Source organism: Cherax quadricarinatus, chromosome 16 (genome assembly GCF_038502225.1).
Source record: "Cherax quadricarinatus isolate ZL_2023a chromosome 16, ASM3850222v1, whole genome shotgun sequence".
Lineage (NCBI taxonomy): Eukaryota > Metazoa > Arthropoda > Malacostraca > Decapoda > Parastacidae > Cherax > Cherax quadricarinatus.
This window is the reverse complement of record NC_091307.1, coordinates 47,108,180-47,134,210: the sequence shown is the minus strand read 5'-3', so window position 1 is coordinate 47,134,210 and position 26,031 is coordinate 47,108,180.

Genomic DNA, 26,031 nt, shown 5'->3' with positions numbered 1-26,031 from the left:
CATTACGCCTGTTTGAAGGGATATATTAAAAATGTAAATGGCTCACAAAGTTCCATTTCGCATTCCTTAAGAACTCTTGAATCAAGTTCATTAAGGCCTCTGGATTTATTTGGCTTCAATAGAGCTATCTGTTTGATAACCATATCGCTAGTGACTGTGATATTACATAATTTGTCTTCTACAGGTCCACTATAGAAATTAATTATTGGGGGATATTGTTAGTGTCTTCCTGAGTGAAAACAGAGAGAAAATAATTATTAAAAATTGAGCACATTTCATTCTTCTTGTCATTAAGATGCCCAGAGTTATTTTTAAAGGGACCTACCTATTCTCTAACCTTTGTTCAATAAACCTGGAAAAAACTTTTTGGGTTAGTTTTCTCATCCCTAGCAACTTTAATTTCGTAGTTCCGTTTGGCTTTTCTTATTCCTTTTTAACGTCACTCTTAATGTCAATATACTGATTCATAAGATGACCTTCCCCTCTTTTGATGCGTCTATAAATTCCTTTCTTCTGCCTTAATGGATATTTTAGCCTATTAGTCATCTATTTCGGGGTCATTTCTATTCGATCTAATTTCTTTATACAGAAATAAATGCTCTTTGGGTAACATGTATAGCGTTTATAATGCTGTCGTACTGATAGCTCTCTTCGTTATCCCTACTATCATACTTCCATTCAATACTAAAGATAATTGTTTTATGGTCGCTTGCACCGAGTTCCTCTGAAATTTCTAAATTATTAACAAGGATTTCCTTGTTTGCGAGAACCAAGTCAAGCAGGTTATTTCCCCTTGTCGGTTCTGAAGAAAACTGCTTTAAAAACAAGCCTGAACTATCTCTACGAAGTCTTTAGATTCTAAATTCCCAGTCAAGGAATTCCAATCAATGTGAATAAAGTTAAAGTCCCCTACAATTACTACGTTATCGTGCCTTGTGGCTGTTTCAATATCCTTCCACAATAGCCTTCCTTGGTCCCTATCCAAATTTCGGAGACAGTACATAATGTCTAAAATCAATTTATCGTGCCCCTCTGAAAATTCTAGGCAGACAGACTCAGTACGTGTTGTTTCAGACACATAAGCAATCCCGGGCATACAGTGCCACCCCGCCCCCCTTTCCGATACTTCTGTATATATGGAACATTTTAAAACCATGAATGTGACAATGTCCCAATATTTCATATTAAACTACGTCTCGGTTATGGAAAATGCATCACTGTTACTTGTACTTGCAACTAATCTCAATTCGTCCATCTTATTTCTAGCACAACGTCTATTAGTGTAATATATATTTAGAAACTCTCCCTTCTCTTTTCTCTTCATGCTAAATCCTGTTCTTCCACTATCCCTATTTCTGTCCTTATCACCTATTGCCACTGGCTTTCCAATATTCACCAATAACTTTTCCTCATCTTCCCAATAACTGGTTTCCCTAAAACTCACACTATCACTACACTGAGAATTCATTGCTTTCACACAAAGTTTCATACCACAAACTATTTCTAGTTTAAAGACCTAACGGCCCACACCCCATACCTAGATAAGTGAACCCCATCCCTGGCATACATGTCATTTTTGCCATAGAAAAGGTCCCAGTAGTCTATGAATGTTACAGCACTTTCCTTACAGTGTTTGTCCAGACAGCAATTGACACCAATTGCCCTGGACAAACATTTATTTCAAACTCCTCTCTTCGGCAAAATGCCGCATACCACAGGGATCACACCCTTCTTCCTGATTATTTCTCTTGCTGTCCTATACCTGCTGATCAGGTTTTCACTCTTACGTCTGCCAACATCGTTGCAATCTGCAATGAAGCAGATTGCTCTCATTACCTTCCATGATGTCGTCTAGATGGCTGACAACATTTTCCATCCCAGCCCCAGGAAAACATACTCTCTGCCTCCTCTTCCTGTCTCTAAGTCAGAAAGCCCTATCCATAAACTTAATCTGACTGTCCCCAACTAAGACAATGTTATTAGTTTCACTGGTGGAGTTTATTGTGAAGTTCTGAATGGTCTTCGTTGGGATGGCCTTCATTGGAATGGTCTTTGCTGGGGTTTCAAGGGATGTCAACTTAACCACGTCTGCCAGTGCTTCCTTGGTGCTCGTGGTGACGTTCCCAGCAGACAACCCATATTCGTCTGGTAGCACAGAAAATGGGTTCGAAGTTTCCACAATATTCTTCTTGTTCTTTATTGTTTCTATCACTCCTTCCATCTTCTTGATCTTCAGTTTTATCCCATGTGTTGTGAAAAGGTTTACCAGCTAAGGTTAAAGATTAAATATAGGGGGAACTTAGCTTGGTAAGACAGCTCATTGCCTGCACAGCCGCCCCTGCAGGCGAGGTCATGAGAAGCTGTCGAAGTCAATTCTTAACAGGCTGAAAGAGAGTATATTATGTATGATTATAAATTACCCCTAGGGGGTGTTATGTCAGCATATATCAGACACTGATTGCTGACAACAATTACTTGTGTGGACTCAAAGGTCCACTTATCACCGGGATTTATGATAAGTGACTAACTCACAACTTTATACTCAACTGCACAGTCAATAGTAGTACATCACAAGTTAGTACACTTAAGTGGGTATAAGTATCTAATCCATAGTTACGCCCAGATATCCGATATCTTGATTGAAGAATAGTGTTCTTTGAAGAATGTCACACTACACTCTGTTGGATCGCAACACTCGTTGTTACACTGTTCATCAATAATTGTTCACACCATAATGTCACTAAAGATGCTGATCACACTTCTCTGTAAGTGTTTATTGAGATTCTTTTGTGCAAAGCATGCAGAACAGTGTTCTTTGTTGGTTATCCCGGCACGTCAATGTCTCACTCTCACTAGAGTCAAAAGTAATCTGACCTCACAGCGTCCTATGCCGCTGCAATGCCCCTGGAACATAAAAGAAAGGCTGACCTAGTACTTTTTGTTCCTTGCCACACTTCCTCCATGAAGCAAAGCAGAATGCTTGATTTTTGCTGGCTTAAGCATAGACAACAATGTACACTATCTTTACCATGGTAATAAAGTGGGAGCAGGATTTTCCTTAATTGTCCTGCTAAGGTAAGAGATGGGCTGTCTCTCATAACTACACTTTGCAACACTGGACTCTTGCAAGGAGCGGTGGTCGCTTGACCACATCACATACTCGTATTGCATCTGGGATCAATTACTTGCTGCAGAAGTAAACAAGATGTTTGCCCCTTCTGAGAGGGCTGGGCCCCTCAGGGCTGAAAGGGGCTGAAAAGGGCTGAAGGGGGGCTGATACCCCCCTCCTGGAGAAAATTTTTCCACACCATGTTGCCCGGCCACTGTCCAGGTTCCCCTACTGACCTGAGGACTCACAAACAACAGAAGTATTACTACGAATCCTCTTGGTTTTCCTTCGTTAATCGCCGTATCTCGAGTTTAGCCACCCTAAGCTCCTCCTTAAGCTGCTGGTAAAGTTTTTTAATGGAAGATATCATGGTTCAGATTCACAGACAGTACACTAGATACGTCCTCACAAAGCTAAGTACAGGTCACCACTTATACACTTCGATAATGTTTCCCCCTTATTCTTCATCTTACAAGTGAATGTAATTTAAGGGACTTCGATCTTTCCACATAAGGAAGATTTCTAATGCTATGTAATAATTTAGTCATTCTTCGCTGAATGTTTTCTAAAGAATTTATATTCATTAGAAAACATGTGGAGACCAGAACTGAGCTGTGTAATCTAGGTGAAGCCTTACTAATGATGCATAAAGCTGTAGTATAACCGCTGGACTCATGTTGCTTACACTTCTTGATATAAAATCCCAGTAATCTATTTGCCTTATCACGTACATTTGGTCATTGCTGTCTTTGTTTAAGGTTTCTGCTTACCATAACCCCCTAGTCCTTTTTGCATTCTGTATAGCTAATTTCTACATTATTTAGCTCATAAGTGCTAAGGTTAAGAACATTCCAAAGCTTCAGAACTTTGCATTTATCTACATTGAACTGCATTTGCCACTTTTCTGACCATGAATTAAGATTCCTTAAATCCTGAAGTTCCCTGACATCTACGTCTGAATCAGTTATTCAACCTATAATGTTATGTTTATTCTGTTTATTCATATGAGAAATTTTAGCCATCCAATTCATTTTCAAGAGGATGAGAAAACTGTATGTAATAAATCCATGGCCAGGATGAGAATAAAAGAATCAAGTCTCATGAAAAAAAAATTAATAATAATATGAATATTGCTTTTGGGTTATGCAAATCGCATTCATTCATAATTAATAAGATTTGAGAAGAATTTAAGATACATTAGACAAGTTAAATTCTTAATGATTGGTTAGAATATAAGCTGTCTTTCACAGATCCTTGACTACCTACGAACATCATCATAAAAAGTCAATGGTTCTGAGGTGGCCGTGAGGTGTAGTCTCGTCCTTATATGCCTACCTGTTGATCTTTTATTCTGTGTTCCTTGATAATGTGAGAAATCACGAGAGAGCTTGGAACTGCACTAATTTTTTACTGTGGTTGTTCTTGCCGAATCAGGCAAGTGAAAATTCGTGTATGCAATAATTTCTCGAAAATCATTTTGAATATATATTTCAATGTGTTTGTTTATTATTAAATTACTTTAAAGTTATCTAAAATGTATTAAGTTGGATTGGGCTAAATTAAATTGCGCTTGTCATAATAAGGTTAGGTAAGTTTCTAAGGTTATTTTGGTACAAAATTATTAATTGTTACATTAACATAAATGAAAAAATCTATCTTAAACGTATAAGAGAAAATTTAAGAAAGGACTTTATTTTAAATTAGTTCTTGCTAACTGGCCAATTTTACGAATTCGGCTTCGGCACATACACAGACAGGCAATGCCTGTCTGGCTGTCCCACCAATGAGGGACAAGTCCCTGGCAACATCTATTATTATGGTAATAAATCCATTCCCTAGAGATGACAACCTCATCCGTTTCCTGACTCACGAAACAGTAATAACACGATTGCAAACAAACCACTGTACTGGTGGGGCTTGAACTCACTCGCTGCGAGTTCAAGCCCCACCCGTACAGTGGTTTTATCCATCTCCTTTCTAGGGCGAGAAACACCGCCGGGGAAATGCCAACAACATAACATGTGATGCCGCCAAAATCAGAACCCAGTATAGCAAAAAATAGATGAGGGGAAATTCTAATGGAACACTCAGGCTTGTAACCAGTGAGGATAGCATCGCCCTCAGGACGTCATTGCAGGACAAGCTCTGGAGGACAAACATCCCTTCCCCAAGTGGTTTTAGTACCAACTTTGACCTTCCTTATAGAGGAACAGATGAAGAACATTAAACCCTATCGGATGCTGAAGTGTTTATAACCGCCATGTCATTCCCACAGGGCTCAGCAGGAGGTTTAACCGGCATGAGGCCAAATGCTCAATCCAGCACAAGGGGATATTTCAGATAGGTTGCTCTCTGTACTCACTAAATTTTCCAATGTGTGCCTGGCTGGCGGTGTCCTCGAGGCCATTAGACCACTGTTCTTTGGTCCCTCCCTATGTGCCCTCCGGAGAAAAGAACGGAGGAGTCAGGCCAACTGCAGTGAGCAACACCCTTCGGCGCCTTATTACCAAGGCTGCCCTAACAATGGTGAGTTAAGAGGTTGCTGCAGTGCTGAGACCAACACAGCTCGGTTTTGTTCAACAAGACTGTGAAGGAGTTGCCCATGCATCACGAGTATACAAGTCAGATAAAAAAAACCATGATCAAATTGGACTTTTCCTACGCATTCAACTTAGTCATAAGGAATGCTGCTCTCCAAGAAGTGTCTAAACACTCTCCTTCTCTCTGTCCTTTCATACAGTCGTGTTATAATGGAACTCCTAAACTATTATTTGGGGACCATGAACTTGATTAGTGTAAGAATGTGGAACTAGGGAGCCCTCGCCCATTTTCGTTTCTATCTGGTCGTCAAGGAAGTCAAAGAAAGACTCTACAGTGGGCTCAGTATCTGGTTCTTTGATGATGGTACCCTGGTTGGCACTACAGAATCTCTCCTAGAGAACATCAGAGATGGTGGGCCGATCTTTTATCCCCCAAATACGAAATAGTTTCAACTTATCAACAGATCATTAAGAGTATTAGTGCTCTTTTACGAGGAGCACGAGGCATCGACCCAGCATTGGTTTTCCTCTTGGGTCCAGTGCCATTGATGAGATACTTGAAAAGAAAATCTCAGACCTAGGGATGATAGAAGGAAAAATGAAAGACACTGATACACGTGAGGCCTTTCACCTAATTGCCAGGTGACTGTCCCTACCGAAACTAACCTACTTCTTGACATGCTTCCCAATCTTCAGCATTATGAAACTCAAGGAATATGAATCCTAAAGACCAGCTTAGAGAGTGTATTGAATCTTTCCCTGAAATAAGGACAGGGGTTGAATGCCTCATTTCCAGTCAGGCTTTGGGGGCTGGAAGTACGCATATCCTCCCAGATTTGTTATCCTCTTCAATGGCATCAGACGAGTTAATAAAACAAATATTTGATCTAACCATGAAATTATAGGGGGCAATAAATTTCTTACTGTCACCTAACTCCTGGATATTTGCGAAACAGTGTATTTTCTATTAATTCCGAGTTTATAAAAAAAACTATTCACTGGGAAAGGTTTTCCTTTGATGAGAAAAAAAGTACAAAAGATGCTTTTAGCAAAGAGTAAATAAATAAAAAGTGATTCAATAATAAATTTAAATTTTCCTTAGTATATAATTAAACATGACAATGTGTGCAACTTTAAAAAAAATGAAAAATTTAAATAAATTTTTAATGTGGATATGAAATACCTTCACAGGTTCTCTTATAGGCCAAATTTGCTGGCAGTGACGGAAGCGAACACAGCAAATAAGATCATTACTGTAGCTGATCCCACAGTTCCCGGAGGTTACAAAGAACTATTCTATGGATTTATGCCACTGGTGATGGACTACCTCTCTCGAGCACTTAATTTCACGTAAGTAATTTTATCGCTGTATTGTGAATGTTTATTTTTCAATTATTGTAAACTTATCTAAAATATATATCTAAACGGATTATGAGTTCTTGCTAACTGACCAATTTTACCTATTCGGCACTACATATAGGGGGTAATGCAGCTGATATTGATGGGATAAGGATCCAAATGTTAAAAGCAATTGTGTATATAGTTTTGGAGCGGTTGATGATTTCATTTAATAAATGTATGGAAGAGGGTAAGGTACCTATAGATTGGCAGAGAGCATGTATAGTTCCTTAGTTTAAAGGCAAAGGGGATAAAAGAGAGTGAAGATATTATAGGGAAATAAGTCTGTTGAGTATACTTGGAAAAGTGTATGGTAGAGTTATTATTGAAAAAAATAACAGTAAGAAGGAGAGTAGAACAGCAGATGAACAAGGAGGCTTTAGGAAATGTAGGTGTGTAGTCAAAGTGTTTACAGTGAAACATATAGGTGAACAGTATTTGCATAAGGGTAAAGAGCTCTTTGCGGCATTTATGGTTCAGGAAAAGGCGAATGACAGGGTTAATAGGGAGGCAATGTGGCAGATGTTGCACATGTATGGAACAGGAGGTAGGTTATTGAAAGCAGTGAAGAGATTTTACGAGGATAGAAAAGCTGAAGTTAGAGTGTGTAGTAGAGAGGGAGACAATTTCCCAGGAAATGTAGGCCTTAGACAAGGATGTGTGATGTCATTGTGGATGTTCAGTATATTTATAGATGGAATTGTAACAGAAATGAATGCTCGGGTGTTGGCAAGAGGTGTGAGGCTAAAAGATAAAGAATCTAAAACAAAGTGGGAGCTATCATAGTTGCTCTTTGCTAATGACACTGTCCTCTCGGGAGATTCTGAAGAGAAGTTGCAGAGGTTAGTGAATGAGTTTGGTAGGGTATGTAAAAGAGGAAAATTAAAACTGAATAGAGGAAAGAGTAAGGTGATGAGGATAACAAAAAAATTAGGCAACGAAAGACTGGACATCAGGTATGAGGGAGAGAGTATGGAGGAGGTGAAAATATTCATATATTTAGGAGTGGACGTGTTCGCAGATGGGTCTATGAAAGATGAGGTGAATCATAGAATTGATGAGGGGAAATAGGTGAGTGGTGCACTGAGGAACCTATGGAGACAAAGAACTTCGTTAATAATATATATATATATATATATATATATATATATATATATATATATATATATATATATATATATATATATATATATATATATATATATATATATATATATATATATATATATATATATATATATATGTATATATATGTCGTGCCGAATAGGCAGAACTTGCGATCTTGGCTTAAATAGCAACGCTCATTTTGCCATATAGGACAAGTGAAAATTTGTGTATGCAATAATTTCGCCAAAATCATTCTGACCCTAACGAAAAAAATATATTTTATTGTGTTTGTTTAGAACTAAATTATTGTAAACGTATTTAAAATATATTTAGTTGGGTTAGACTAAAATTGCTCTTGTTATAATAAGGTTAGATAAGTTTTCTAAGATTCTTTCGGTGCAAAATTAATTTTTTTTACATTAACATTAATGAAAAAAATATATCTTTAAACGTATAAGAGAAAATTTCAGAAAGGACTTAATTTTAAATGAGTTCTTGCTAATTGACCAGTTTTACATTTTCGGCACGACATATATATATATATATATATATATATATATATATATATATATATATACAGATATATATATATATATATATATATATATATATATATATATATATATATATCAAGCACAATTGAATTTAACTTAATATAACTAAATATATTTTAGGTATGCTCACTGCTCACAGTAATTTAATTATAAACAAACACAATGAAATATATTTTCTTTGTTAACTTCAGAATTATTTGTGAGAAATTATTGCATACACAAAGTTTCTCTTGCCGTTTTCGGCAAGAGGAGCCTTGCTATTTATGACCAAATCGCAAGTTTTACCTATTTGGCACGACATCTATATTTTGAGGAAAACGACAAAATAAGCATTATATACACAATAATTTTTATTTACAAGAAAATGAAAACATGGCTTCCGCAACTTAATGATTTTGCATATAGATAACACAACATAAATAAATGAATTATGAACTAACGACCTGAATTTCTTAGTTTATGTAATTTTGATTTGTTTAGGACCTCAAGGAAACCTTGAGGTCCTAGAAGTTTTCTTGTTCACAATATAACGTTTTCCAGAAATCCAATTTCATAACGCTTTATGATATGTTTTTGTATTGTTATTTAGGTAATGGGTGATACTAAAGTGAAAGTGTCAGTTGTGTGTGGAGAGTAATACAACAACATCTGTAGTCAAATGCACAATGGTAAACGACCGTCAAATGAGTTTCCGAACGCTTCAGAATTCTTCTTTAATAAGATGAGCTTTTGTAAACCGTTTTTGGTAATCCGTATCACATTTTTATGATGACATATAATTTAATACGCGATGCCTTATTATTAATACCACACATTTAATGGTATTGCGATTTTAAAACCGTAAAATTTGAATAATTACATTTTTTTTTTCAATCCAGCAAGTGTCTTAAAGTTTTTTGTCTTATAATTAATGTAAATTTCTACAATGATACTCAATTACATTCTTCTGCAGGTACACGTATATACGACCACGGGATGGTGAATGGGGCATTAAACTTAATAATGGGTCGTGGACCGGCATGGTAGGAATGCTGGTGAGAGAGGTGCGTGTAATTATATTTAAAAGTCAATCACATATTAAGTTCACAAATATTATGAAAATGTAAATGCTCTGACTACCAAAATTTTACTTCATTAACTAAATTTCCAGGATTTACGCAGCTGGGTAGTCATGGTCAGCAGCCTTCAGCCCAATATGGCAAAAAATCTATATGACAAAAACTATTTAATTAAAAATGTTCGAACTAAAAACTAATTTCTTTTTTTTTTTTTGGTGAAAAATATTAGTACATTCACAATTCAAAATTGCCATGCACAACAATCGGCGTAAGATGTTTGATAAAGGGAGTTTGTGTCCACCTTTGTTCCGTCCCTAAATATCAACTTATACCCTGAGAGTTGTTTCTATAATGGAGTGGACTCATGCATTCGCTTCTTCTGCGACTAAGAAAAAGAGGGATTATCTAGCAAATACACCGTTTTGATATGATTACCCAGGTATTCTGAATTCGAACCCTGAGCTGAGACATGTACAATTCAAAAAGGTATTTTGATTTACTGTTGAACCCTTTACACAATAAAGGATAGATCCATTTAATCTGAAAAATCCGATTGCGATGAAAAGTTGTTCGTAAGTAAAATTTACAGAGAAAACTGTGAATAAAATACTTATTTCTTATATCTGACCTATTATATATATAAACCTGCTTTTTCTTCCTAAGCAATTGAATTTGTAGAAAGTTTTGAAAGATTATGAAATTGTTAACCTGTGGACGCATCAACAAAATTGCATTGAAAACTGTACACAAATAACCCGCACATAAAAGACAGAAGCTTACGACGACGTTTCGGTCCGACTTGGACCATTGACAATGGTCCAAGTAGGACCGAAACGTCGTCGTAAGCTTCTCTCTTTTATGTGCGGGTTATTTGTGTATCGTTCCAGTCACGGTATTGTGCCTTTTTGTTATTTATTTGAAAACTGTAGTTGTGGTCAAATGTTTATGGTATTATTCGAATATACCAAATAAACTTTTGATATTTGAGATCATATTAAATTACTTAACTGAAAGATGCATTTGGTCGGTACTTGAGACGAGAAAGGTATCCGTGTATTACATAACTGTAGCTCACTGTATCACAATACTCATGGCTACAGTAGTGGAGTGTGCGCCAAAATTTGTTTTGAGCTAAGTAATGCCATGGATGATTTGAAGCAAATCATGTTTAAGCTAATATCTAAATTTCTTCAATAAAATTGACACCCGCATTAAGAGAGGAGTCCTCATTGGCTTCTTCTTGAGAGCTCTTCGCATCTTCAGCCCTTGTTTTCTAGAAGAAGAATGCACTTACATAACACAAGCCTTTACACGTCTTCAGTTCCCATCTTTCTTCATCAGAGATTGCAGACTCAAGGCACAAGCTATCCTCAACAAACCGCCCATGGAACAGCCCCCTAAGCAGTTCATAGTACTCCCATGTGGTGAGGTTGCCACGAATACTCCCCGGGCACTTGTTATGAGTAACATCAACGTTTCCACCATAAACACATCATCTATCAAAGACCTCACTACGAAACGCAGCCCCACACCTCTAACTTCTACAGCAGGCGTCTACACTATCCCTTGTGGGTTCTGTCCCAAGAAATATGTAGGCGAGACAGGCAGAGATCTTGCAGTCCGCCTGAATGAGCATCGAAATGCCTCTAACAGAGACGATGCAAGGTACGCCTGTGTCCTCCACAGAGACTCCACGGGGCATTTGATGAACTGGAATGAGGCACAACTCGTTCTCACCGAATCAGACCTCAGACGCCGACGGTGCCTAGAAGCCTCACTAATCGCCGTCACCGACACTATAGAACGCAACACTGGAAACTACAAAATTTCAAAAACATTGACATACATGATACTTAAGCAGCACCAACCCAACAACACAGGAGTCACATGATTTCATCGTCTACCCATCCTCATCATAGGTAGAGGTTGTTTTGATAAGGGCCTGCCTCGCATGGGCCAGTAGGCCTTTTACAGTGTTCCTCCATTCTTATATTCTTATGTTCTTATGACATTCCTCAGGTCACGTGCGTCACACCTCACTCTCCGCCTATATATATAATGTCTTTCTACCTCTGTATGTTAGAAGTGATCAAGGTCCCAGGACCGAAACGTTTTCTAATAAATATGTCATAGTGTTTGCTTACGTGTCTTTCTAAACCAACTTATCGGTATTTATTACCAAGGTTTATACCAATGAAGAACGTACACAGCCAAAATCTAATTAGTGACTTTCCGCTAAGAAACTCAAAATTTCAACTTAAACAAATGAGGAATTTGTATATGTGAGAGACCAATGTCATACAACACTGTACACCAACACATTAAACATGAAAAGTTATCTGTACTGAAAAGTTGAAGCAAAAATTTCGACACTTCAAATATTTCATAACATCGGCATATAATTTTTACTAATTTCTCTTCCCCAATTAACCCAGAAAAAAAAAAAAAAAAAAAAAAAAAAAAAAAAAAAAAAAAAAAAAAAAAAAAAAAAAAAAAATTGGAAAATGGGACCTACCCAGAGCAAAACCAATTTGTTTTTCTTTTAGAATGAACAACTTTTTTAAGGAAGTTAATAAAATAAGTCGGCGATTTTCAATCAAGTTTTGTTTACATTGTTTATATAACATTCAAGTGTTTAACAATGATCTTGAACTTACAGATGTAACAAACACATGGAGGTTAAGTTCATTTAAACAAAGATAACCCAATGAAGTAAAACACTGATTTATTTCTGATCAGAAGACTCTTGATTTAGGGAATTGGATCTGTGCTCCAGTTCCCCGAATTAAGCCTGAATGCCTTCCACATATCCCCCCCCCAGGCGCTGTATAATCCTCCGGGTTTAGCGCTTCCCCCTTGATTATAATAATAATAATCTGATCAGAAGAGACATTCATCAGTTATTTCACAGAAACCAATTTGAACAAAAAATTGGCACTTAATAACTTTGTATAACATTAAGGGACACCTTCCGATGAGGAATACCTCGACATTATTGTGTTTTTCATTTGTGTCCCAGTACCAGATTTTTCAGTTGGACGATGCATCGGATAAATTCTCCATAGTGTTTACTGTAAACCATAGTCATTGATGTAATTAAACTGTGTGTGGTTAACTCCAGGATTGTATTAGAGGGAAGATACAGCGCCTCTAAACATGGAATGGGTATAAGAAATCCTTTATCTTCAGAAGGATATCGTTCTTAATGAAGCCAGATGGTTTAGGTACTTGATTGATGTTCCTTGCTTTTGGTCTTTTCTCTGAATTTGGATAGTTTCCAAATATTCACCGATTAATTCACTGATTTTGGATTAAAGTCATTTAGTAATTTTGTTTCCTTATTTATTTCAACTTCAGGAAGTAGATATCGGGATTGGCCCTTTAATAGTTGAGAGAAGGCGAGCCGAGGTGGTGGACTTCACAGTACCAGTGCTGTTTGAGTCGTGTGGGATACTGGGTGCTCGAGGTGCTCCTGTGGTGGACCCTTGGGGCTTCCTGTTTCCCCTGGCGCCGTTTGTGTGGTTGTCCATACTAGCGGCACTAATAATGATGGCTGTAGCTGTGTTCCTCATGTCCTCTTGTTTCCTTCACGACAGTGGCAACCTGGTGAATATTATGACTGTCACCTTCGACTATTCACGAATATTATTACAGCAAGGTAAATATGAATATGAAATAAAATTTTTAACATATCCTTTATATTTAATTATATAAATTAACATGAACTAGATAGGATATAGCTCGTCAAGATAGACGTATTAGCAGTTAAAAGGTTTATGGGTAGACGTCATTATGTACACGTTTTAAGTAATCGATGATATCAGATTATTATTTAATTTTCGCCATAGTGAGAGTAAGAAGTTGTTGTAATGTAAGGAGAATGTCATCATTATTAATGAGAAGTGGGAAGGGTAATAAATTAAATTTGGAAGAAGGGAAAGATCTAAGCAATAACTGAAAGGTGGGACATATAGAATATAGATAATGAAGGAAAAAGTGGCGTGGAGTTGATTTAAGAATGAAGTGTTACTGCGTGCCGCAGAAATTTATGTGTATAGGGGGTGAGTGCTTGAGGGAAATGGAGTGAATGGTGGAATGATGAGGCAAAGAAGGTGATAAGAGAGAATAAGTTAGCATATTACAAACTTTTTCAGTGAAGTGAGATACAGGGGGTGGATTATTTGAAGATTAAAAGGAAAAGTGAACAGTTTCTGAGCGAGTACAAATGGATAAATTAGACACATGTGCAACTCTTGGGTATCTTTATTGAGGAAACGTTTCGCCACACAGTGGCTTCATCAGTCCATACGTAGGAGAAACTTGAAGAACAGGAGGAGAATTAGGTAATCAGTCCCTCAACCTAATTCTTGGGCACGACCTACTTCCACATTGAACAAATGTGACACCACCTATGACTGCTGCACCTCTCCTGCCATACGGTTTATAAGCTGCTTCTCCGCTCATATGCCGTATTCTATTCAAGATTGATGGACTGAACACATCGACTCAAGGTTAAGGGACTGATTACCTCATTCTCCTCCTGTTCTAGTTTCTCCTACGTATGGACTGATGAAGCCACTGTGTGGCGAAACGTTTCCTCAATAAAGATACCCAAGAGTTGCACATGTGTCTAATTTATCAACATGTCGGTTCTCTGAACCATTCATCTACAAACCTGTCAGACACTGCAACTTCTTGGGATCTTAATACTTAGGAATTCTTCGCTTGCCTAATTCTTGGGCACGACCTACTTCCACATTGAACAAATGTGACACCACCTATGACTGCTGCACCTCTCCTGCCATACGGTTTATAAGCTGCTTCTCCGCTCATATGCCGTATTCTACTCAAGATTGATGGACTGACTACATCGACTCAAGGTTGAGGGACTGATTACCTCATTCTCCTCCTGTTCTTCAAGTTTCTTTGTATGGACATAAGAACATAAGAAAGGAGGAACACTGCAGCAGGCCTGTTGGCCCATACTAGGCAGGTCCTTTACAATTCATCCCACTAACAAAACATTTGCCCAACCCAATTTTCAATGCTACCCAAGAAATAAGCTCTGATATGCAAGTCCCACTCAAATCCAACCCCTCCCACTCATAAATCAACCCCTCCCACTCATAAATCCAACCCCTTCCACTCAACTGTTATATCTTCCTGAGACTGTACTCCAATAAAGGAATATATTTATTATGGCCGGGAGGCAGAGCTATCAAGTTCACTTGACTGATGAAGGTTTGTGGTATGTGTTAACTGGGAAAATAATTAGCTATAGTCCTGGAATAGATTTAGAAGGAATATAGTTAATAATTCATAATACATTACGGCAGAAGAAAGAAAAACATGGAGGACATTTTACAGTATATAGTGAGAAATAATAATTAAACACTATGACAATCAAAGAGGACAAGAAGGAACATGTTGTTAGGTAAGACACATCTGCAACAGTTAGGTATCTTTATTATGAAATGGTATTTTATACCATTTTAATGTTCAAGAAGGAACATACAAAAAAGTTCCTCTTCATATGTAATATGTAAATAGTCGTGGGGCCAGAGACAATATAAATGGAATAAAGTTAATGACAGGTCCACAAAACGTAGATAGTTTTTGCAATCAGCAAATCATTTTATTACAAAAAAGACGATACATGCAACCCGAATGCACATAAAAGTGTTCAGAATATTCTACATAAATTTAAGTATGTAAAGTAAAAGGACACAAGTGCAACTAATGTGACATTTATTGTGGCAACGTTTCGCTCTCCAGGAGCTTTATCAAGCCATTACAAACAATACATGGACACAGAGGGTATATAAAGGCTCAGAGTGAGGTGAATACTAGTGAGGTACCATTTCGATGTTCACTAGTGGTAGTAGTAGTAGTGGTGGTGGTAGTGACAAAAGTAATACAATATGGTAGAGCAATTAATTCGTACATGAGTAAAAGGATATAAAAGCTATTACTTGGGTAACATAAAAATAGGTTGGACAAATATAAACTGGAATGAGGCAGCTTGTTTCAGTGTTCACTCTCTGTGCTTTGTGTAGTATAACAGGAGAGACTATGTGATGGCAGGGTTTACTGTTTTCAGGAGGATTCTTGCTAAGACTTCGGAGATGGTGAAGCTGCCGTTGTTTTGTTTAATTGTATTCGAAACAGCGATCAGTGCTGATTCGAGGCACTTGCGTCTGCGGAAATTAGTTTCTTTGATCACTAACTGGGCGTCTCTGAATTTCATGAGATGATTGGTGGAATTTCGGTGTTGTACATAGGCGTTGTTCAGGTTATCGTTCCTACATGCGTAAATGTGTTCATTGAGGCGGGTGTCGAGGTTTCTGGCTGTTTCACCTACGTAAATCTTGTCACAGCCTCCACAGGGTATAGTGTAAACTCTTGCATTGACTGGTTCGTGGTGCTTGGATTTTGTCCTGGTTATATCCTTTATTGAAGTGCTAGAAGCGATGGCGACTCTGGTGTTAGCTTGTGAAAGTGCTTTTGAGACGTTCAGTGCAACCTGACTGTTGGGAAGAATTATAACTTTGCTGGGAGTGGTGTTGATGCGTGGAGAATTTATGATCTGAAGAGCTCTTTTCTTGCAGTCTTTGATGAAAAAAGAAGGAAAATGTAACTCTGTGAATGTTTGGTGTATGACTGCAAGAAAAGAGCTCTTCAGATCATAAATTCTCCACGCATCAACACCACTCCCAGCAAAGTTATAATTCTTCCCAACAGTCAGGTTGCACTGAACGTCTCAAAAGCACTTTCACAAGCTAACACCAGAGTCGCTATCGCTTCTAGCACTTCAATAAAGGATATAACCAGGACAAAATCCAAGCACCACGAACCAGTCAATGCAGGAGTTTACACTATACCCTGTGGAGGCTGTGACAAGATTTACGTAGGTGAAACAGCCAGAAACCTCGACACCCGCCTCAATGAACACATTTACGCATGTAGGAACGATAACCTGAACAACGCCTATGTACAACACCGAAATTCCACCAATCATCTCATGAAATTCAGAGACGCCCAGTTAGTGATCAAAGAAACTAATTTCCGCAGACGCAAGTGCCTCGAATCAGCACTGATCGCTGTTTCGAATACAATTAAACAAAACAACGGCAGCTTCACCATCTCCGAAGTCTTAGCAAGAATCCTCCTGAAAACAGTAAACCCTGCCATCACATAGTCTCTCCTGTTATACTACACAAAACACAGAGAGTGAACACTGAAACAAGCTGCCTCATTCCAGTTTATATTTGTCCAACCTATTTTTATGTTACCCAAGTAATAGCTTTTATATCCTTTTACTCATGTACGAATTAATTGCTCTACCATATTGTATTACTTTTGTCACTACCACTACTACTACTACTACTACTACTACTACCACTAGTGAACATCGAAATGGTACCTCACTAGTATTCACCTCACTCTGAGCCTTTATATACCCTCTGTGTCCATGTATTGTTTGTAATGGCTTGATAAAGCTCCTGGAGAGCGAAACGTTGCCACAATAAATCTCACATTAGTTGCACTTGTGTCCTTTTACTTTACATATTGTCGGTAATTCTACCAACTTTATTACAATAAATTTAAGTAAAAAACTAGGGAACGGGAGAGGGGGGGGGGGGGTTGCAGCATATTCCGCTTCATCAAACACAAACTAATAGAAAAAGAATTGTACTGTGTCAGGATGACTGATTGTGATATAGTGAAGATCATGGAAAACTGATCTATGCAGACGCAACACAAACGACGAAACATTGACAATAGCTAAGGAAGTGTTTTTAAGGAAATTTTTTCGTCATATAACTAAGAACTGCGTCACCAAACATCTGCTCTGCATCCTGACGAATCTTACATAAATATGTCATGAACATCTCAAACTCTGGTCATATACACAGATTTCCAGTAACAGACATATCTATATTCAGAATGTAAAGTCTTATATCGTATTGAAGTCTGACCGAACTTTTGATAGTTGTCACGTCACTTTAGTTACGTTCTCTACGAAATTCTTACATTACCAGTGCTTGCTGGTTGGCTGCCTTTTAATAATCAATCTTTAAGGCACTTGGCACTGGTGTATCTCGGGCACTTAAGGAAACGAAAGAGCCTGTGTTTATTTACAGTTATTGGCGTCAATAAAAGAAATGTTTTATATAAACAGAGCAACTCAAACATTGCAGGAATAATAAAGAAAATACATTGGTGGTGGCAGCGGTTATTGTTCGTAGTCTGGATGATGGTGTCACTGGTGTTAACACAATGTTACTCTGGCAACCTCATGGCGCTCCTGGCAGTGCGACACATCCCCCAGCCCTACCAGACTCTCCAGGACGTAGTTGAAGACTCCCGTGTTTCATTGTTATTGCAAAAAGGCTCATCTGTTGTTACATACATAAAGGTATGCCACGAAATAGCTTTGGTTTTGGTTTACATAGTAAATAATATATATATATATATATATATATATATATATATATATATATATATATATATATATATATATATATATTATTGAAACCACGAACAAGTGGTATTGATCAATAAGAACACTGCGCTAAACAGGGTTCGAACTCATGTTGTTCTGGCCCGCACATTGTGAGCGGGAACTACATGATGCCTTAAACCACAGGACCACCCAATCCTACAAGAACCAAGCTCACCGCACAGACCTATGTGTTTTACCTTGGTTCGAGGAGATACGGAGGTGTGGGAGCTTCCAAGCTAATTTCATTCTCATCCCTGCTCGTAGGCTAGTACACCAAACAGTGATGAGAATGAAATTAGCTTGAAAGCTCCCATCCCTCAGTATGTCCACGGAAAAAGGCAAAACACATAGCTCTGTGCTTGCTTATTTTAAGATTGGACGGCCCTGTGGTTCTCGCTCACAGTGGTGGGCCAGTACAACATGGACTCGAACCCTGGCTATATATATTATTTTAACCACGAAGGAGTGGTAATGAATTAGGAACAACACTGCGACTAGCCGAGGATTCGAACCAATGTCGTTTTTGGCTCGCCTTATGGTGAGCGAAAATCACACTGACGCTTTAATCCACAGGACCACACAGCCCTACAGTTGCGTGGTCCTGTCTTAGAGAGGGACGTGTAATGTCACCATGGTTGTTTAATATATTTATAGATGGGGATGTAAAAGAAGTAAATGCTAGGATGTTCGGGAGAGGGGTGGGATTAAATTATGGGGAATCAAATTCAAAATGGAAGTTGACACAGTCACTTTTTGCTGATGATACTGTGCTTATGGGAGATTCTAAAGAAAAGTTGCGAAGGTTAGTGGACGATTTAGATAAAGAAATATTTGATATCAAATTGGAGAGAAGGAGAATGGAGGAATTAAATGTTTTCAGATATTTGAGAGTTGACGTGTCAGCAGATGGATTTATGAAGGATGAGGTTAACCATAGAACTGATGAAGGAAAAAAGGCATGTGGTGCGTTGAGATATATGTGGAGACATAAAATCGTTATCTATGGAGGCAAAGAGGGGTAATGTATGAAAGTATAGTAGTACCAACACTCTTATATGGGTGTGAAGCTTGAGTTGTAAATGCTGCAGCAAGGAGGCAGTTGGAGTCAGTGGAGATGTCCTGTCTAAGGGCAATGTGTGGTGTAAATATTACGCAGAAAATTCGGAGTGTGGAAATTAGGAGAAGGTTTGGAGTTAATAAAAGAATTAGTCAGAGGGCTGAAGAGGGGTTGTTGAGGTGGTTTAGTTATTTAGATAGAATGGATCAAAGTAGAATGACATGGAGAGAATATAAATCTGTAGGGGAAGGAAGGCGGGATAGGGGTCGTCCTCGTAAAGGTTGGAGGGAGGGGGTAAAGGAGGTTTTGTGGGTGAGAGGCTTGGACTTCCAGCAAGCGTGCGTGAGCGTGTTAGATAGGGGTGAATGGAGACGAATGGTCTTTGGGACCTGACGATCTGTTGGAGTGTGAGCAGGGTAATATTTAGTGAAGGGATTTAGGGAAACTGGTTGTTTTTATATAGCCGGACTTAAGTACAGGAAATGGGAAGTACAATGCCTGCACTTTTAAGGAGGAGTTTGGAATATTGGCAGTTTGGAGGGACACGTTATATATCTTTACATATGCTTCTAAACTGTTGTGTGTAAGGTCAGGTAAGGTTTATCAGGGAAATAACAGTCTTGTGAGCTGTAAGTTCGAGCTCAGGTACCTACCCTACCCTAGAAGGGCTGGGTATTGTGTCGATCTGTGTATATTTATTATTATTATTATTATTAAAGATTAGCCGGTATTCTCCCGGCCCGGGCCTTTTCCAAGTGGTGGCCCGGCCTTGGCTCCCTCTAGGGAGTGTCTGAGACCTAAGTCTCCCATGGGAGGAGGCACAAGTACCTCCTCATCTTTGGGACCAACTGTCCCCAGGCCTAGCCACAAGCTAGGCCTCTCTGGTCTGCCATCCCCGCCCCAAGGGGGCTAATGGAAATGACAGTCTTATGAGCTAAAGGCTCGGGCTCAGGCACCTACCCTACCCTAGAAGGGCTGGGCATGGCACCTACCCTACCCTAGAAGGGCTGGGCATGGCACCTACCCTACCCTAGAAGGGCTGGGTATGGCACCTACCCTACCCTAGAAGGGCTGGGCATGGCACCTACCCTACCCTAGAAGGGCTGGGCATGGCACCTACCCTACCCTAGAAGGGCTGGGTATGGCACCTACCCTACCCTAGAAGGGCTGGGTATGGCACCTACCCTACCCTAGAAGGGCTGGGCATGGCACCTACCCTACCCTAGAAGGGCTGGGCATGGCACCTACCCTACCCTAGAAGGGCTGGGTATGGCACCTACCCTACCCTAGAAGGGCTGGGTATGGCACCTACCCTACCCTAGAAGGGCTGGGTATGGCACCTACCCTACCCTAGAAGGGCTGGGCATGGCACCTACCCTACCCTAGAAGGGCTGGGCATGGCACCTACCCTACCCTAGAAGGGCTGGGTATGGCACCTACCCTACCCTAGAAGGGCTGGGCATGGCACCTACCCTACCCTAGAAGGGCTGGGCATGGCACCTACCCTACCCTAGAAGGGCTGGGTATGGCACCTACCCTACCCTAGAAGGGCTGGGCATGGCACCTACCCTACCCTAGAAGGGCTGGGCATGGCACCTACCCTACCCTAGAAGGGCTGGGTATGGCACCTACCCTACCCTAGAAGGGCTGGGCATGGCACCTACCCTACCCTAGAAGGGCTGGGTATGGTGTCGATCTGTGTATAAGAAACAAGTTATTTGTTTATATTTTATAAATATTTTATACAATTCATTTACATTATAATTATGAAAGAAATAATGTTCAGTTAAATAAAGTCAATCGTATATACACTAGTTACAATAAAATATTCATAAAGTAATTTTTTGTAAAATATCTTCTTGTACGTTTGTGTTCATATTATGGAAAACATATTTATCCCAATGTCATTAAATATTCCACCTTTCAGTCAGCAAAGTCTGGTATCTTTCTGGAAGTTGCCAACATGGAGAAAGTTGGTCGACTAATATATATGGCAAATCGACAAATGGAGGAAGCATTAGACACTTTAGTTCGACGAGGCGATCATGTTCTTGTACATGTCGACGGTAGCCTGGAAATTTTTATTGCCCAAGAAGTAACAAAAACAGGTAATTATATAAACAAAATTTTGCTCTTTCTTAAAATCCATTATTTAAAAAAAAATTGTTTGTTGATTGTATGTAGAAATCCTTTATTTAACTTTCCTCATCAGAGTTTGCACTAACCTTTTATATATTGACAATATTCTTAAGCTTAACATTGTTGTCAATTCCTTAATTATGACATGTATTAGATTTCAAGAGAATGAATTTGCTGATATACTGTACTGAATCGGATGCTGTTTTATATGTAGCCAAAAAAATTATTTATCCTTTTCTGAGTACATAGAGTAATAATAAATTTAGAGATTATGACTTCATCATTGCAAGTTGTTTCAATACGTTTAATTTTACTATATAATTAATATTATTTTTTGTTATTTATAATGTATTATTGAAATTTTGGTTACTTAATGATGTTTCTAAATTTACGACTACAGTAAGGTCATTAAAGTTGGCCATAGCTTTTTCACTACCAGACAAGAAGACTTCAGTCCCAAAAACTGAGTTAAGTCTCAACATGTGTCGAGAAAAAATTACATTTGGCTGTTTGTATCCTGTGTGAATATTATCTTACGAATCATATTATATTGTGTTATATAAACTTACAATAATATACAATGTATCATATTATACTATATTGTATTACATTGATTTAAATGCATATTATATACTTCATATCGCAATATAAAAAAAATCGGATATTATTAACTTTATTTGAATATTTAAATACAGAAAAGAATTACCTTCATACTGGCTTTAAAGTATCAGTAGGTATTCTTTCTATCACATTTTCTATCCTTACTTTACGTGGATTTTTGAATGCTCTTAGTTTTCTAGCTTCTGGTTGTTCGTAGGTAGAAACAATGAAATATTATAAGCACTTTTCATTAATTAATTTAACTTACACTTATATCAGATACAAAAGCGATAAGCAAAATGAATTCATGTCTCAATGAACTTATTTCTAATGTCCAGAGTGGAGAATTGGCCTTTATAGTGTAAACTCTTGTGTGAATGAATCCAGCGATGCCTTCTTTGAAGTAACTTTAATAGTAAATGCAATAGAAAGTTCGGAGAGAGAGACAAGGCGGCTGAGACAGGTAAACAAGAGGATTCGTAGTAATCCTCATATTTGGAATCCTCAGGACAACGAAGGAAGACAGACTGTGGTTGGTGATAATGTAAGGAAACTTAAGATTTAAAGTAAGGAAGGATAGATGGAAACTAGTAGCAGCATTGCTGTGCTCCAGGACTTGTACTTGGCGACCAATGTGATAATGGTCAGTTGACGGTGAGAGAACCATGGATATTGTTACTTTTTGGCATTCCTAGATAAAATTCTTGGATAGAGCATTCTGTCTTAAGCATAGGAAGATCAGACAGTGTGTGTGTATTTTCCAGGGGCTGTTGTGAAGGATATTGTTAGCCGTCTTAACATCAAGAAAGTTAATGGGACCAGTCTAATTATGTGCCTCAGTGCTGGAGGCAATGACGGTGGCATTCGTGTGCATGTACACAGCAGCGACAGAGAAAATTAGGAAGAATAGAAGTCGCCATGTAACATACTGTCCATAGTAATTATCCGTGACAGTTGACACCTTTTCTGTGGCAGATATGACATGTATACCAGGGTTAGCGTTTTAAAGTACAAATTGTTAAATTTATGAGTTTTTGTGGGGAAAAAAGACGAAATAGGGAATGATTGAAAAGAGCAATGTGAATTACCAGGGCAGCGATAACGGGTTTAGGGGATATCAGCTGTAGACACAAGGAAATATAATTATATAAACAATTTAGAAAACCGTCAAGTTGACTAATGAGACACATTAACAACATTTGGGTATCTTTACTGTGAAACTATTGGTTCATTCCAGTGCCTTCATTACAGAGAAGAAGAATGGACGATGAGTAGGAGGTTGGAATAATCACTCCTTGAACCTGCAGACCTCGGGCAATAATCATTTACCTTCAAAATTTGTTGTTGCCTTCACCTCAGTCCATATTTCTCTTATTAAGTATATGACACAGACTATAATCATAAAAAGTATATTTTCTCTTACAGTTTCTTTATCATCAGTGTTTCCAAACAGAATTATCCACAAGACCTCACTCAGATTATGTGATATTCCCTTGCTGGTATTGTTACCATTAATAGTTGTAATTCAACCTTAACATCTTCATCAATCATCCACCAATCATCCTGCTTCACTATCCAGGAGTTAACATACTAAGATACTAAATTCATGTTAGGTAAAAGGACACTAGCGCAACTAATGTGACATTTTATTGTGGCAACGTCTCGCTCTTCAGGGGCTTAATCAAACGTCTCGCTCTTCAGGGGCTTAATTAAACCGTAAAGCTCCTGAGAGGGAAACATTGCCGCAATAAATTGTCACATTAGTTGCACTTGTGTCCTATTACCTAACATATTGGCGGTAATTCTACCAACTTTAATAAATTCATGTTGCTGATCTTTGGAGGTAACATGAGGTCAACACTTCATGTTGTCTTGGAGAAAGTCTCCCAATTTTTTCCATCTGCTTCCCTATACTCATGACAGATTACCTTCATTTGTAATTCTCTTTAGATCTTAATTATTTTATTCATTAAGATACTGAAACATTTTTACCTAGTAAGATGACATCAGTGATGATAACTTTAGAAATATAATTACAATTAAAGCGTGATTGAAAATGATTTGTTTAAATTAAAATACGAAAAAGATAATACCGGAAATTGATACCGATTTAATGAATGTGTTATGTAATTTAAAGCTCATGATATAAATATTTTTTTATACCTCAAACGAAATAAATGTCAAAGACCTTTAAAATTGTTATCGAGAAGAAATATTAAACGATTTATTTAGAAATAGTGTGAAGACTAATGAAAGATTCAAAGACGAAAACTTCATATAAATTCGATATTTTTTAAATTCCTGAGATATACACACAGACGTAATTAGGAACTCTCAAGTTAGGGCTCAGTTAATGTTTAAAGGAGGATGGGCGCCATACTACATAAATTTAGAAAAGTTTAACTTGAGAAAGACTTTGAAGAAATATTTTCACTAAATGTTATTTTCACTAAATGTCCTTTTTAAGGTATTTTGTCAAACTCGTTAACTAATACTTATGAAAATTAAGGTCACTAGAAATGGTTATTTCTTAAAAATGTTTTATATAAACCTTTTTAAAAAATACCCATATATAGTAAAGGTAATTATAATGGATGCCTAAATAATTTTGACAAGGCTTTTTATGAATGGTATTTTGTAATAACTAACTGGGAACAATGAACAATTGAAGGGTAAGATCATTTGCATGGCAGGAAGGTACAAGCAATGGTGCCCAACATTATCTTCTCATCTATACTAATGTTTATCTCTCCACCCTGAGAACCAAAATGAAGATATAAAGTGCTAAAATATTGGGCAGATTCCTGCTTAAGAACTGAGGTGGGAAAATTGACCGATGACAGATTTTGTTATAATGGTTTATAACACTGGATTATCAGATCACTTTTTTGTTGTAGCTACAGTGAAAGTAAAAGGTAGATAGAATACAAGAAAAATGGAAGCAGCAAGTAAGAAAGAGGCGAAGGCTTATAAACTAAAGGAGGAGGCAGTTAGGGTAAGATATAAACAGCTATTGAAGGATAGATGGGCTAGTGGGAGTATAGGCAATGGGGTCGAAGATATATGGGGTAGGTTTAAGAATGTTGTGTTAAAGTGTTCAGCAGAAGTTTGTGGTTACAGGAAAGTGGGTGCGGGAGGGAAGAGGAGCGATTGGTGGAATGATAATGTGACGAGAGTAATTAGAGAGAAAAAAGTTAACATATGAGTGGTTTTCACAAAGTAGAAGTGATGCAAGGAGGGAAGAGTATATGGAGAGAAAAAGAGAGGTTAAGAGAGTGGTGAAGAAATGTAAAAGGAGGAAATGTTATCAACGAATTTTGTTGAAAATAATAAAAAGTTTTCGAGATTAATAAGTAGAGGAAGCCTAGGGAATGAATGGATTTCATAATGTAAAATAGGAGAGGAGAGTTATTAAATGAAGTGCTAGAGGTATCAGTAAGATGGAGGGAATATTTTGAGGAATTGTTAAATGTTGATGAAGATAGGGAAACTCTGATTTCATGTATAGGGCAAGGAGGAATAAGATCTTGTAGGAAACAAACCATACCACGGGCGGGATTTGAATCCGCGGTCAGAGAGTCTCAAAACTCCAGACCGTCTCTGACCGCGGGTTCAAATCCCGCCCGTGGTATGGTTTGTTTGCAATCGTGTCATTACGATTTAGTGAGTCATCTTGTAGGAGTGAGGAGGAGCCAGTTGTGAGTGTGGGGGGAGGTCGTGAGGCAGTGAGTGTGGGGGAAGTTCGTGAGGCAGTGGGTAAAATGAAAAGGGTAAGGCAGCTGTGACTGATGGGATGAAGATGTTCCTCCACCCCCGAGTTCCTGTTTATTGCCACTCAAACAACCTATCCCTGTCAACTTTATCAATTTCCCAAAGATTTTTTATGTTACCAGATACAACTGGTTCTTCTGTCCTCCAGTGATGATAGGACAATTTCCATCACCCTCACCTTGAAGTGCCAAC